Below are 16,740 nucleotides of genomic sequence, written 5' to 3'. Positions count from 1 at the left end.
CATATTAGACAGCAATTTAACTTTTGAAAATCATGTATCCCATGTTACAAAAACTGCTTTCTTTCATCTGAGAAATATAGCTAAGTTACGATGTATGCTATCTCAGATGCAGAAAAGCTAGTCCATGCTTTTATGACTTCTAGGCTGGACTACTGTAATGCTCTGTTTGCTGGCTGCCCAGCATCCTCTATTAACAAACTTCAATTAGTACAAAATGCAGCTGCCAGAGTTCTTACCAGGTCTAGAAAATATGATCACATCACCCCAGTTTTATCCTCCTGACACTGGCTACCTGCTAAGTTTTGTATTGAATTTAAAATATTGCTTCTTACATATAAAGCTTTAAATAATCTAGCTCCTGTTTATCTAACCAACCTTCTGTCTCGTTACAATCCAACTCGCTCTTTAAGATCTCAAAACTCAGGGCTTCTGGTAGTGCCTGGAATAGCAAAGTCGAGTAAAGGAGGTCGAGCCTTCTCATTTATGGCTCCTAAATTCTGGAACAGCCTTCCATATAATGTGAACAACTGAGCCTAGTATCTCTCAATGTTTTTTTCCCTTCACTTCATCAATTGGTGAAGTTTTTTTCTCGCCGCTGTCACCACTGGCTTGCTCGGATCTGGACTTGTGGAGCTGCACTTCGGTGGATTTGCTCTTTAGTGTTTGAACTTTCAGCAGTGAAATTTAAACTACACTGAACTGAACTAAACTGAACTTCAACTCTGAAATCTGGAGTTTACTAGAACTAGGTTAAGCTGCTTTGACACAATTTACATTGTAAAAGCGCTATATTGACCTTATTCTTCAATGCTGAAGTGCGCACGTTTTTGCGATTGTTTTAGAACTTCCGATTCAGTTGCCTATGGGAGAAATGACTAGGGATAATAAACGGCAGAAAACGGTCAAACTACTTACTCTACAAACAAGTGTTTGCATGACAATACAGACAAAGTAGAATAATATAATAAGAAAATATCAGTTTGCAACACCAAGCAGCAAAACGAGCTGTTTTTAACGTCTAAAAATGAATGGAAGTGAATGAGACCGGAAGTTTCGAGCCAAAATGATTCAAATGGCTGCACCCACTCGTACGCGGAGATTAAGGTGAATGAATAAACATGAATTGAATTGAACACTCCAAAGCCATGCGCTATAGGTGAAATGGGTACACAAAATTGGCCTTAGTGTATGAGAGCGTGTGTGAATGAGTGCATGGGTGTTTCCCAGTATTGGGTTGCAGCTGGAAAGGCATCCGCTGCGTAAAACATATGCTGAAATAGTTGGCGGTTCATTCCACTGTGGTGACCCCTGATAAATAATAAACTAAGCCGAAGAAAATTGAATTAATGGATATCGCATAAAGCATTTTGATAAAAAAACAAAAACAAATATTAATAATATTCAAGAAAAACACACTTATTTTTATTTAGACCAAAAAGTGGCGTATTTGCAAAATGAGTGTTATTTTATTCTGCTGAAATCTGCCACAAAAAACATACTTGCTATTCAGTAAAATACGTCTATTTGAGCAATTCCATGCAAATGTAAACCTTCCCATAAACAAAATTAAGTTCACCAAAATAGCGAAATCCTTTCTAAGTTTTTTGAGTAGGCTGGTATTTTACAGTACTGTAAAAATACTCAATGTCTCTGTCAGCGTTTCCACACAATTATATTGGATTTACCAAAGTCACACAAGAGTTTTCATATCAAACAATTTCACATCCACAATGAAGCTTTTTCCTCATAAATGCAAAAATGTCAAATAAAATCAATCAATATTGTTCTATAGAAAGCAAACTCTTATCCTTTACATTTACATTTAGTCATTTAGCAGACGCTTTTATCCAAAGCGACTTACAAATGAGGACAAGGAAACAATTTACACAACTATAAGAGCAGCAGTGAACAAGTGCTATAGACAAGTTTCAGGTGTGTAAAGTCTAAGAAGCAAAGCATTAGTAATGTTTTTTTTTTTGAGAGAGAGAGAGCACAGTTAGTGGTATAGCCAGAGAGGCAGTTACAGATTAGGAAGGAAAGTGGAGACTAAATAGTTGCGTTTTTAGTCGTTTCTTGAAGACAGCAAGTGACTCTGCTGTTCTGATGCAGTTAGGGAGTTCATTCCACCAACTGGGCAGATTGAACGCGAGAGTTCGGGAAAGTGATTTCTTCCCTCTTAGGGATGAAACAACGAGGCGACGTTCATTCACAGAACGCAAGTTTCTGGAGGGCACATAAATCTGCAGAAGTGAGAGCAGATAAGAAGGAGCACAGCTAGAGGTCAGTTTGTAAGCAAACATCAGAGCTTTGAATTTGATGCGAGCAGCAACTGGCAGCCAGTGCAAACGGGTGAGTAGCGGAGTGACATGTGCTCTTTTGGGTTCATCAAAGACCACTCGTACTGCTGCGTTCTGAAGCAGCTGAAGAGGTTTGATAGAATTAGCTGGAAGCCCGGCTAGTAGAGAGTTGCAATAATCCAGTTTGGAGAGAACAAGAGCTTGAACAATAAGTTGAGCTGCATGAGCAATAGATGAGCATTGTTTCTTTTGGGTTGTGTAGTTTAATTCACAGAATTTCTACAAAGTATGCTGTGTACTGTAAACTCGCTAACTTTTTTGGTCACATCCATAGCGCATGTTTATTTTCATCATTTTAAATATAAAATATGTTTACAGATTGATATTTTTCTGATCCCATAACCCATTTCCATTTTTCAATTTCAAGTTAACTTACGGTATTGTTCTGGTATGTTTCGATTTCTTACTGCAAATGTCACATCCATAACTCTGAAATGGTTCATGTCTTTTCTGAAGCAGAGAAATAATTGGTCAGTTGTTCAGCTATAGGGCACGTTTAGCACAAACAGTTCACAGACTTGACACACAATTGAAGAGCGATCAATAACAGGAGCTTTGCATATGCTTAGAAACGCCTTCGCAGATGCTCAGCGAACATGCTCATGAGCAACAGTGGAGTTCAGTGTATACTGTGCACTTACTGACACAGACTTTGAGAGAACGCAGATGTTTTTAATACTCTTTATGCCATCTGTGCTGTCCTGAGGCCAAGCAACGACTGCTAACAGAAAAAAACAATCCCTGGGTTTATATCTACCTCCTCACTGCTGAAATCTAACAGTGAGACAGAGCTGAGCGACATGGCAAAAACGCAATCTTGATTCATTCTTTTCCATATTGAACAATAACAATATATATTTTAATACCAGGTGGCACGGTGGCTCAGTGGTTAGCACTGTCACCTCACAGCAAGAAGGTCGCTGGTTTAGTTGGCATTTCTGTGTGGAGTTTGCATATTCTCACATGTTGGCGTGGGTTTCCTGCAGATGCTCCGTTTTCCCCCACAGTGAATTGAATAAACTAAATTGACCATAGTGTATGAGTGTGAATGAGTGTGTATGGATGTTTCCTAGAACTAGGTTGCAGCTGGAAGGACATACCAACAATGACTGAAACCACAAAAATTAGAGGGTCCATTAAATAGCATAACCTATTTTTGGTGGCCGAAAATTCGGTGCATCTCTAATATCAACATGCTTCTAGATTCCCATTGTTGCACATTTCTGCTGTGTGATTGGCTCATAAAGGGCACCTATGGTGAAAAATCTACTCTACAAGCTGTTTGGACAGACATATGTGTGGGTATAGTGTATAGACCGTCATATTGGGGTGATATAAACACACCCAGTCCTTTTTTTGCAATGTAACAACATAAAAACGGGGGACCAATTAAAGCGGTTTTCAGACCGACCGACCGCAACTTGACGTAGGAGTGCAGTCCCCCCACCCACCGAATTGATTGACAGCTGCGTGTATTAACATGTCTCTGTAGTAATGTGTATAATCATATCAACAAGACAGGACGGGCGCAAAGCAACCAGGAATAAAATGTTTGTTCAGTTCGCTAGGAACTGAACAACCAAAATCATCAAATGTGGTCAAGAGTGAGTTTTACACCGCCAACTATTCCAGGGTGGGTTTTATGTAGCGGACGCCCTTACAGCCGCAATCCATTACTGGGAATCCATGCACACATACAAACACTTATAGACTAAGGCCAATATATATATATATATATATATATATATATATATATATATATATATATATATATATATATATATATATATATATATATATATATATTCGCCAATATTTGTGTGTGTGTCTCTATCTATCTATCTATCTATCTATATATATATATATAGAGGCCTAAGTGTGTGTGTGTGAATTAGTTCAGTGTTTAATTTTATTCATAATTTTGTTTTTATGTATGTGTGTGATGTATATTATGTCAAAATATACTTTTATTTTGGATGTAATAATTCATAATTAAACTTTGATATAAGGTTTTAAATTTGATACAAATTTCAACAACAGCGATGCTTGTCTTATTGACCTCTTTTTTATTTACAGAAACATAAAGTGTAATATTGTACACATATATATATATATATATATAACTATGTTTTTTGGGTCAATACATCCCAGCAAGCACTTGACCCTTTACCATTATTCATGCTTTCAAATGAATGGCTTATGCACGCCTGCAAACCAAACCAAAGAAATCAATCAAACCATCAATATCCACTGATTGGAGGCGACCACCATTGAGTTCACCTGCGAGCCTGAAACGTGCTGCAATTCTCCTTCAACTCTTTCCACACCATTCCTTTCCAGTCTCCTCTCATTCCTCGCATCCCTCTGTTATCGATCCCCCGCTTTCATTGCCACCGATTGCACTTTAACACCTCATTTTCCCTCCCTTCTCGTTCAGTAGCCTCCTCCATCTCTCCATCTCTCTCATATAATCCACGTTAAACACACTCTCAGCACACCTCATCTCCACGTGAGCAAACCAGCTCTTTTACACCACCAGGAGCAGCAGCAGACGCGAGAAAAGCATCTCCATTCCGCACGTGTCATTTACACAAACATGAAATAGGATTTGTCTTGCAGGAGATGATTTACGCATCCTCAGTTACGCCCAGATGTGGGATGCAGTGATGTCCGGCGTACTGTATGAACATAGCCTCCCTGATTCAATACAGACATTTTAATAATTGAATCAATAAGGAGAGGGTTTAAAAATAGAACATGGAGAAAAGCCAAGAATACACACACTCACACACACACACCACTGTTTATCAATATTCAAACACTTGAACGATATAAAAAGCAGAAAAATTCTGAATGTTTTTTTCTTGTAATAAATGTAATGGTTGATGTTGAATTATTTACAGTATTTATGGAGAATTTGATTGTTTTATATTAATAAACAGCCTATAATATCCCAAAATCAAGTGTTATTACAGATAAATTACAAATGCAAGCAAAATATGATACAAAATTAAAAGGAAAACATGAAGAGATCACTTGTTATTAAAGGACATTCACGTTTGCACGTTTTCCTGTGGAGAATAAACCCCTAAAAACATGAATATGATAAGAGGGTTGATTTTAAGTCTTTCAGAAACCATCTTTCGGTTAGATAACGTAGGGAAACCGTGTAAATCTCTTACCGTGAGATGTCAGAGAGATGCTGATGCTCCGGGATGCTGATGTTCAATCCTGCTCGTCTATGCGCCCTCGCACACCTTTATTATGAGAGGCGGCCCCGCCCACTTTCTCCTCCGATTGGTCAGGACTAACGTTCGCTTTAAATTGCACCCATTTGTATTATTTATGTCACCTCCGCTACTACTAACCTTTTACTAAAAGATAAACATTAACCTTACACTTTTATTTGAATACTTCGATATGGCGAAACAGACGCCAGTTCTGTTGACTGGATGTCGTAAAGGCTCATGAAGCATCAGTGGGAGTTGTAGTTCTTTTTAAAACCTTACGTATTGACTTATACTATCGGAGGTGTTTGAAATGACTACAAACGTCACGTTTTGGATCGTTCCATCCCCTTTCTGGTTTCTGATTGGTTCTCAAAGCCTCTTAGTACCGCCTACATCCTTTAGATTGGTCATGCAGAAAACTTCCGTCTTTAGCGAGCGATTCCACACAGAAAGGAAAATATTCAAAAGAGTTAGCGAGCTAATCAGCAGTCAAATAAACACACATAGGAGCTCCGCACAGGTAAGAGAAGCTTAAAACATACGTTTTAACGTTTACCTGCTTTTAATTGTGTGTATATCGCTGTCGTTTGTGTGTAAAATGATTTGTGCTGGCTTTAGCAGTCACCTACCTAACAGACTTTAGCAATCCGGCTAATCAGATCCCCACAATAAATCAAAGACAATGAAAAGTAATTGTGTGTAAATACAAATAATTGTAGGTTTTATTAAACGAGTTCGTTTAAGGCGAGTGATCACCAGGTTTCAAGTTTTAGAAAGTAAATCAGATTTAAAGACAGCAAAAGCAGGCCTACTGAAGATTAAGAAGAAATATAGGATTTGGATGACACTATTTATTTTAAAATGGCGTTTGATTTTCGACCAATCATTATTTTGAAACCGATCGGATAGCTGTTGTATTATTACAAGTGCATAAACGTTGTTAGATCCCGGATCTATTTCAGGACAGTCATCTGAATCAGGCAGTGTTCCTCAGTTTTGATAAATATGATGACGTCACTGTTGGGTGTAAACCTGAGATATTTGACAGCTTAAATCGGTCATTAGATTTTGTCTATTGTTACATTGTTCCTTTTCTATGCCACGTTTATTCGACTGAGGTGAAGTTGGTTTTATATTCACAGATTCAGACTTTCTCCTTTATAATATAATTTTTCATTCTTAATTCTAAATAGTAAAATCATATTAGCAGGCGATTACTATCAAAGTACAATGTTCACAGTACAATAAAATACTATAAATAGTACTAAATGTACCAATGTTAACATATGATTTAAGACCGAATATTCAAAGTACCATGGTAAACAGTATAGGGAGCATGTCTCTTGTTGCCACTGAACTAATGTGCGAATATAAAACCAACTTTACTTCGTTGTTTATTCGTCTGTGAGTTTAGCAAAGTTGTCAACGAGTTCGTGTTGTTGATCTTCTGATCAGAAACTCAGAATCTAAATTGAGTTGTTGTGTTTGGATGCCAGAGATCCTCAAAATAATTACACATAATTACACATACACAAGGTTATTATTGTTTTGATTTTTTTAAGCATTTAAATTGAGATAAAGTTGGTTTTATATTCACACATTCAGACTTTCTCATTAATCAGTAATTCATCGCATATTCTAAATGGTGAAATCATATTAGCAGACTATGACTATCAAAGTACAGCATTGTTCACAGTAATTAAAATAGTGCTAATGTTGTCTTGAAGTCATCCTTACATGTGATTTTCAGTAAGAATATTCAAAGCACTGTGGTAAAAAAAAAACTGAACTGTCACTGAACGATGTGCGAATATAAAACCAACTTTACCTCAAAAGCATTTCAAAGCAGATTTGTCCAAGCTAGTCAACATCAAAACATCATAATTTTAAAACAGGGCTCTGTTTGTATTTTAATTGAGGTAAAGATGGTTTATATTCACACATTCAGACTTTGTTTAATAATATAATTTCAGGTAAGTAAGCATTATTTGCTAATTCTAAATAAGGAAAACATATTAGCAGTCAATGACTATCAAAGTACAACATTATACACAGTCAATTAAACAGTGCTAATGTTGTTTTGAAGCCGTTCTTGCATGTGATTTCAGACTGAATATTCAAATTTGCTTAGTAAACAATATAAGGACTGTTAAAATAAACAAGTGTGTGAATACAAAACCAACTTTACCTCAATTTCTGGTTTCAGTTTTAATGGTTAAAATTAATTGTAGTATTATTTAAAAGCATCTGAAATTATTTGAAATCATTATATTGATTAATCAAAAAGTAATCGAAATTGACATTCAGAACCAATAATCAATCAAATTTTTCCAGGTCAATTTTTTTAATTTCTTACTGTACCTTACCGCGTGTGGAGTCATTTGACCCTGCTCTGTTACCATTGTGTTACTTTGCACTACATAGACGATTGACAAAGCTGTGCCAGAGATGCATTGAGACGGCATACTTTCCATTACATCAAAATATGTGTATATATTTTTAAACATTTTTTAAAACATTTGTTCACAGAAGATGCAAGAAATGCAGTTTTTTTAAAAATATTATTTACAGAATATGCAAGAGTAACTTTACTTAGAAGCGATGCTGCTTATTTTCTACTTTTAATATGAAAAACACTAATAAGAGAAAAGTGACTGTTGGTTTTAGGAAATTTGTGTTTTAATTTCAGTTGTTCAATGCTGATGTTTAATAAATAATTGTAGATAGTTTGTGTTTCCTTCAATTATTTTAAAATGCACCCTTCATTCAAAAATCTCTCACTTGTGTTATATGAGAATATTTACTGTAGAAAACCTGTCTAACTATGTGAACTATGAGGGCAAAAAATAAAAAAAATAAATTAATCGTTCATTAATCGTAATTGAGTTAAAATGTTCAATTGATCGAGATTTTGATTTTAGGCCAAATCGCCCAGCCCTAATGTGACATAAATATATTAAAATAGTTTAGCAATAAAATAAATCACATTTTGTTTTAAGTCTGGTAAAATAAAACATGTGAGAACAACTTACTTAAAAATAAGGCGGTAAATTTTATTATTAAACCATAGTGCCATTTAGGCATGGGCCGCTATAAGATTCTGACGGTATGATAACCTTGGAAAAATAAATCACAGTTTTTTTAGTTTCATGGTATTATGATTACAGGGATGCAACAATTAACCAATTTCTCTATTAACTGCACTTCAATTCGTCATGGTTAATTAATCGTAAAGGCTTCTCAACACCGTGTTTCTGCATGGAACAAAACTGCTGCAACTCAAAAAGATTTGGCAACTTTATTTATTTATTTATTTATTTATTTGTTTATTGGGCAGGGACAGTGTACATAATTAGCATTTCTGCAAATGCACCAGAATTAGCCCGAAGGCTATTGGCTATTATTATAAGGCTATTATTCATCTATTGTCCTTGAACAACCTAACAAACAATACAAAAGTTATACAATCAATCAAGCATAGTTAAGAAGCACTAAAATAGGCATAGTTATGTAGATCCTAATAAAAAATCTATATGTACAAATTAAACTAAAAACACCAACATTATGTAATAGAGATAAAAAAAATAAATATTTAAACTGCGCTAGTTTGAAGTTCCGAGCTTTTACAACAAGACAAATAGCCACCCACACTGGATTAACTATGGCTGAGGCTATTAATTAAGGGCTGTTCACATATAATGTCTTTTGCACACACAAGTTCATTATTTCCATAATGGGATCGACGCACATGCGGGGCGCAAGTCACACTTTCCAGGTGAATCTAATTGAAAGAATAGCGTGAGTCACGTGACAAGAACTGGACTGATCAGCTTCATACTTTGTATGGAATATACATATTTTTTGTCCAAAGAGGGGAAAAAAAAGCAAAATGAAAATACAATTTAATATAGTTGATCAATAGTGGCTTTCAGACAGTTGTTCAGCAGCCTTTTGGCCCGTTTCCACTGAGTGGTATGGGATGGTTCGGTACGGTATGTTTTATTTTATTTTATAATTTTTTTTTTTTATGGCCGTTTTCACCATCAAAAGGTACCTACAAGCGAACCATAGCACTTTTTGGGCACCTTTTGCAATGGCTACCAAAAGCAGAGCTAGAAGCGCAGCTGAATGCTATTGGTTTAGAGAGAAGCAGCACTCGCGCATACACAAGCAGAGGGATGAAAACAAAGAAACCGCCATTTTTAAATACACAGCTGAGACATTACACCATTATACTAAATGCATATAATAATGAGCCTTGGTTGACCTGAGCTCAGACAAACCTTGAAGCCAGAAAAAATGAAGGAGCAAATGATCCTTTCACCAACCTAAAACATGAACAAACCGCCATGTTTAACTATTATCATCGCCCTTTAGACTATTATGAACTCAGAATGACGGAATTACTTTCTAACTGGAGGTTCCATGTGCTGGTGAAGGTTAAAGATGCAGATGAGAGGTTTGCTCTGACTGTGGCCTATACGTTGCGTGTCGTATTTGAATCCTAATAAGGACTAAATGTGTGTTGTGTGTAGTTTTTCTGTTATTGGTAACATATCGGAGTGTTCATATATGTTGCATTTATTTATTTATTTTATTTACTCGCAGATGTAACAGTAGGCTATTTTGCACTGTATCATTGATCTGCGGTTATCAAATCATGTTCATAGAAAGTAATAAACATTTATACACAAGTATTTAGATGTATAAAGCATCTGTTTTGTGAGAAGAGCCTCTCATGATATGTTAACGACCCGTACAGCTTTACTGTAGACATTTCCTCGAGCGAGAATGACATTGACTGAAACGTTCTGTCGTACACCATGCCTACCAAAAGGGTACCCTTATTTATTTTTATTTTTATTTATTTATTTATATATTCATTGTTCTGTCATTTATTTTCAGTGTAAAATTATTACTTGTGTTTAAAACAAATAGTCCAAATAGTCCAAAAATCACAGTTAGTTGACGATGCACAAAGTCTGTAGAGAAATGTTCTGCTGTTTGTTTTTATAACTATTTTGTTCTGTATTAATTGGTTACTGAGCTGCAATAAACAACACTTTAAAATATAAGGAGTTTTCGTGTGATTTACTAAACTAGTAGTGTTTTGAAATTAATGAATGCATAATAATCAGGATAACCGTGAAACCGTGATAATTCCTCAAACTATAATCATACAACCAAAATCTATAATCTTTGCATGCCTAGTGATTACTGCTCTAAAATGTATTATATTTAAATGTCTGGGTAAGAAACAAAAACTTCTTTCTAGGCACGGGATGATAACCGTTTTCAAGGTATATCGCGGTTTGGAAAATTTCGAGATTTTTTTGTTTACGTATTTTGGACAGTATCTCCCGCAGAAAAGATATCCAAAGATGCCATTTTAAATAGTAAAGAAATCTGTGTTTTTGAAACTAATGAAGGCAGCAGAAGTCAATGATTCCTTTGAATTATTTAGCCTGACATGTACTGCTCCAAAATACTTTGTGTTTCTCAAAATAAAATAAATTTTGTTAAAAAAGGAAAAACTGTTTTTGTTTTTACCCAGACATTTAAAAAGAATATATTTTAATGCAGTAATCATAATACCGTGAAACCGTGATATTTTTATCCAAGGTTACCATCAATATCTTATGGCCCACTTTTTCGGCACCCTTTCGAAAGGGTACCAAACACGAGTAAGGGTACCAAAAGGCGGAGCCACACGCGCAGCTGAACGCTATTGGTTTACAGAGATACATCATTCACTTACGCAACAAGCCAGAATGAAAACAAAAAACCCGCCATGTTTGAAATACACAGCTGACCGAGAGATTACAGCGGAATTATAAATACATATAATAACGAGCCATGGTCGATCTGGGCTCAAACAAACCTTGTCGTCGTCTGGATGAACAGCCACAAAGCCAAGAAGAAGAGCAGATTTACCCTGTGCCCCGCAGTTTTTTACGAGCCAGTCTGAGGCGCGAGCGGTTTCGCTTTCTTGCTAGCGCTCGCGCGTGTCTAACATTATATCTGAAATAACAAACTTCTTGAGCTGAAGATAATAACCTGCGCTTGATTATTGACGTGCTTTTGAAACCCAATCCTGTCAGACATTGACAAACGCGAGAGTGAAGCGTGAAGAAACAAAGGAGAAGCCGGAAAAAAGGAGCACATTATTTATTCAGCAAACATGAACAAACTGCCATGATTAACTAACTTATTATCTTCACATTTTGGACTAATATGAACCGGGAATGACGGAATTATTCTCTAACCCAGGCTACATGTGCTGCTGAAGATTACAGACACAGATGAGAGGTTTTCACTGACTGTAGGCTAAATTTTGTGTTGTTTTGAACCTAAATACGGAAGAAATGTCTGCTGTGTGTGTTCTTCTGTAGTTGGTAACATATCGGAGACTGTAAGGGGCTGTATGTGTTTATATATGTTCATTTATTTAGTTATTTAATATAATTGCAGACGTTACAGTAGGCTGTTTCGCACTGTCATTGATCTGCAGTTATAATCAACTCATGTTCATAGAAAAATTAGTAATAAACATTTCTACACAAGTATTTATGTGTGTAAAGCATCTGTTTTGTGAGAAGTGCTTCTCATATGATATGTGAGCGACCCGTACAGCTTTACTGTAGACATTTCCTCGAGTGAGAATGACGTCGACTGAAACTGTCATACACCACGCCCACCAAAAGGGTACCCTTGTTAGTGGAAACGCAAGCCTGATAAAGGTGACCCGTACCAAACCAAACCAGTCAGTGGAAACGAGCCATTATACCGGCCCATGCCTACTTCTTTCCCTTTTGAACACAATAGATCTTATTTTGAGAAACATTTTAAATATTTTAGAAAGGTAAACATGTCAGGCTAAATAACTCGAATGAACGATTGACTTCTGCAGTCTTTATTAGTTTCTAAAACAGATTTCTTTACAACTTAAAATGGCATCTTTGGATATCTTTTCTGCTGGAGAGACTGTTGTCCTAAAAAACTAAACTTTGACTTTTTCAAACCATGGTAAACCTCAAAATGCTTATCGTCCCATGTGTAGGACCCTTATATGACTTGGAATAACCATCAGGTTTTGACATTTTCTTTTTTTGGTAAAGTGTTTAAACTTTTATTGCTTAGATTATTAAATAAATACATATTTAACAACATTTACTCATAATTCACTAGTAAAGTCACAACTGTGCGGTAAACAAAAACCAAATATCCTATTGTCATCCATAATTGCATGATATCATATTGAGGAAGTTCAATATTTGGCAGCACGTTCCTTCACTTAACCATGAGTGAATCTATTGATTCACGTTCTCTATCTTGATTAAGCCTCTATGCATTATAAGGCAAAACATGTAGCGTAGGTGTATCTGATTCAGGATTCACCTGCGTTAGGGTGTTACCCTTTTCTGCGCCAAGGTCAGAAACACTAACAGGAATCAGGTGTTAGTTGGCCTTTGTCAAGAGGAAAAAGGTGAGTCATTATAATGCATATGTAACCTGGCAATCATGCTTTATAAGAGGAGTGCTGGTATTTGCAACCATTAAGTGAAGCAACATTCGGCTCTATTTTGGCGACGTCACATTGATCCCTGTGAATGTCACCTAGATAAGGCCACCTCCCACAGCGGGGCCAAAGGCCTTCCGATCGGGTGGGAATACTGACTCACGGCCTCCTGTCCATTAGTCTGAATCGGCAGCATTGAGATAAGCGTGCCTCGCTTTCAATGGTTTGTAATGTTCCTTGTAGCTTGAGAGGAACCGTGACCTTCTGCAGATAACAACAAGCGCTATTGTTCAACACGTGTTGGGTGAAGGTATGAACACTTTGGCATGTTGTTGTAGAAGCTATGAAGAAATAAGATGACTCGAGGTTTGCTCATATACCATGGAATGATAACTAATATAAGAATAATTACCAGCTTTGTTTTAATTCTGAGAATAAAGGGAAGTCCGTGATACTGATAAAAGTGTCCCGCCTATGCTTTAGATTTGTCATGCAGAAAACCTTCGTCTTTAGCGAGCGATTCCTCACAGAATGGAAAATGTTCAAAAGAGTTAGCGAGCAGTCAAATAAACACACATACTGTAGGAGCTCCACACGGGTATGAGAAGGTTAAAAACACATACTTTAAGGTTTAAGTGCTATTACTGGTGTTTATTTTACCTGGTTTGTGACTAAAGTCCCAACAGACTTTAGCAATCCTGACAATCAGACACTCATAATTAGGTATGGGCCGGTATAAGATTTTGACGCTATGATAACCTTGGATAAAAAATATCACAGTATCACGGTATTGTGATTACTGCGCTAAAATATATCCTTTTTTAAAATGTTTGGGTTAAAAACAAAAACTTTTTTCCCTTTTGAACACAATATATTTTATTTTAAGAAACATTTACAATATTTTGGAAGAGTAAACATGTCAGGCTAAGTTAATTATTGACTTCTGCTGTCTTCATTTGTTTAACAAAAACTGATTTCTTTACAATTTAAATGACATCTTTAGATATATTTTCTGCTGAGGATACTGTTGTCCTAAAAAAATGTAAATAAAAAAATCTTAAACCTTATATATACCTTAGGAACGGTATTGCATCAAATTTTGACGGTTTAAAAACCTTGACTTTTCCGAACCCCGGTATACCTTGAAAACGGTTATCGTCCCATGCCTACCCACAATACATCAGAGACAATGAAATTTAATTGTTTGTAGATTCAAATAATTGTAGGTTTTATTCAAGGCAAAAGAGTCAGTTTAAGACGAGTTATCACTAGGTTTCAATGAATGATTAAAAACATTGACAGCCAATCAGAATCCACTTGACTTTTAAAAGCTTGAGCATTTGAAACGGTGTAAAATATGGTGTTGGACCTGTGCCGGTATTCAGTTATACATTTTATGCCATGGTCTGTTGAAATTCTTGATTCTGATTGGCTGGAGGGTGTGCATTATTTTTGTTGAAGCGCAGCAGTAGTTCAAGTCAGTTTTGATCACAGTTCCAAACAAATGCGCTTCTGCCAAACATTTATAATTACCATAGCAACTCGCATGTGCTGCTGCCAGTGTTGCCATATTGGGCGGTTTTGAATTTATTTCTGCGGGTAAAAAAGGACATAGACGGGTATTGAAAAATTGGCGATTTTGCAACGCAGTGCCCGCCCCATGGAACATAGAGTGATTCAGGCTATATCATCACCACTCGCCCCCCCCACTGAGCGTGATTTTTGGCGACCGTCATAACCCCCCAGCGGTCGCTGTCTTTTTGTTAGATCAATTCCATAATGTCAATTTGCCTAACCTAATAATTTAATTAGAAAGAGGCATATATGTATAGTATACTTACACATAATTACATTATTTTTCTAAGATGTTCAAAAATATTTGAACATTTGTTAAACAGATTTTATAAAACCGGCGTGTTAAAACTAAACAGAATAGAGTGTGAAGGCTTAAAGTTGATAGGAAATAAATTATCTTTAATGTAATCAGCCAATGCATAAAGTAACATATTCCTTAAGCGTATTTAATAGATATGGTACTTTTAATATGATTTGTATGTTGATTATGAAATTTAAATCGCAGAAATTCTGCTATAGGTAGCCCAGCTTTCGCAGCATTAAATGTAGGCTAATGTTTAGAGAAAGCCAATATACATACAGATCCTCCCTCATCAGAGAACTGGTAGAAAGTAGACGAATAAAAAACACATGTGACTGGAAACACACTCCAGGTGTTACTGGGAATGTCTTATTTGTCCACCTGTGATCGGATTGATAAAATCGCATCTTAATATTTGCAGGTTTAAACAACACTCACATGCTCTCTCCCTCTCTCTCCCTTCCTCCGTCTGTCAGCCTGTCACAGCTGATTCAGTGGAGGGACTAGAAAATCTAACAAGCCCAAACTGACAAAAATTCAGACAAATATTGCACTGCAAAGAGCAGAACTCTTTTAAACTTATGCCTACCCTGGCAAATGACCATGGAACAAGTGGGATAATCAACGGCTTGCCGTGCGCTACATGTGATACATTATATTGTGGTAATGATTTGGTGTAAAATTGTTTGTAGAATCAATTCTCTGTCGATTCTGAACTTTTCAAAAAGCATCACTGTTCTCTCTTGAATCTATTTTGGATAAGGGTGTCACGATCCTCCGAATCCTCGATTCAATTACATTTTCGATTCTAAAGTCATGGTTCGATTCTCGTTTTAAAAAAGAAAAATTTGAAGGCACAAGCTATGCATCTTAAGACTTTTATGCAATATAATAATATCTGACCTTTGTTCGCAATGTACCACACACTACATAGTCAAATTTAAACAGTTAATTAACAATATAATGTAACAATAACTTCTATCTTCAGTCATTTGGAAAGTTATACAAAATAACCTGCCATCTAATTTCCCTTTTGTAACTGCAGTTCACATTATTGTACATGGAGGGTATCACCGTAGCTGTGAGATGCGTTCTGCTTGGGATTTCGTAGTGCGGTTCTAGCACGCTAATTAAATGCCTGAAACTGGAGTTTTCCACCACTGAATAAGGTCGCATGTCCGCAGCTATAAATACTCCTACCACGCTTGTATTTGCCTTTGCACGTGTTGAGTTACTTGGAAGTTTTATTCCAAATGAAGACTGGAGAGTAGGTTGTGTTACACTTGTCGATTTAACAGATAAATCTATGTTTTTATGGTGCCTGTGGAGATGCCCTGCCATGTTAGTCGTGCTGCCGATGGAGTAATGTGGTATACGTATGTAGCAGAGCTTGCAAACTGTTTGTTTTTTTGTCGACAACATGAACGAATCCAAAACTACACTAGCGACTTCAGTGAAAGAGAAGGGGGTTCAAGTTCTGTCGACGGGTCTACTGCGCCTGCAGTTGTTATGCTATCTTTTGGCTGTTAGGTTGACTCCCAGCACTTCAACAAGCATGTTTTTTTATGTTGTTTTTTTTTGCGTGGCAAGCCAAGTTGATGTGACATGGGGGTGTGGCAGCATCGACGATTCCAGTTTTTAATTCGATAATCGAGATTGCGCATGAATTTCGATTGATTTAGATTTAAAATCAAAATGGTGACACCCTTAATTTGAATTTCGTTTTTTAGCCAACAGTAGCTGCTCAAGGCTTATTTT

General features: G+C 36.4%; 1 protein-coding gene across 1 annotated transcript in view; it reads left to right on the top strand.

The window, feature by feature from the left end:
• Positions 1–5,992: 5,992 nt before the first annotated feature.
• Positions 5,993–16,740, top strand: part of LOC130245504 (programmed cell death protein 10-A) — a 23,356-nt gene continuing 12,608 nt past the window's right edge. Inside the window, exon 1 of the mRNA XM_056478206.1 lies at positions 5,993–6,107. The gene's annotated coding sequence lies outside the window, so the exon portion shown is untranslated. The remainder of the gene's footprint in view (positions 6,108–16,740) is intronic.

This window comes from Danio aesculapii, chromosome 18 (assembly GCF_903798145.1).
Source record: "Danio aesculapii chromosome 18, fDanAes4.1, whole genome shotgun sequence".
In the NCBI taxonomy this organism is placed as follows: Eukaryota; Metazoa; Chordata; class Actinopteri; order Cypriniformes; family Danionidae; genus Danio; species Danio aesculapii.
The sequence above is the reverse complement of the archived record's forward strand: the minus strand, read 5'-3'. Positions and strand labels throughout refer to the sequence as shown.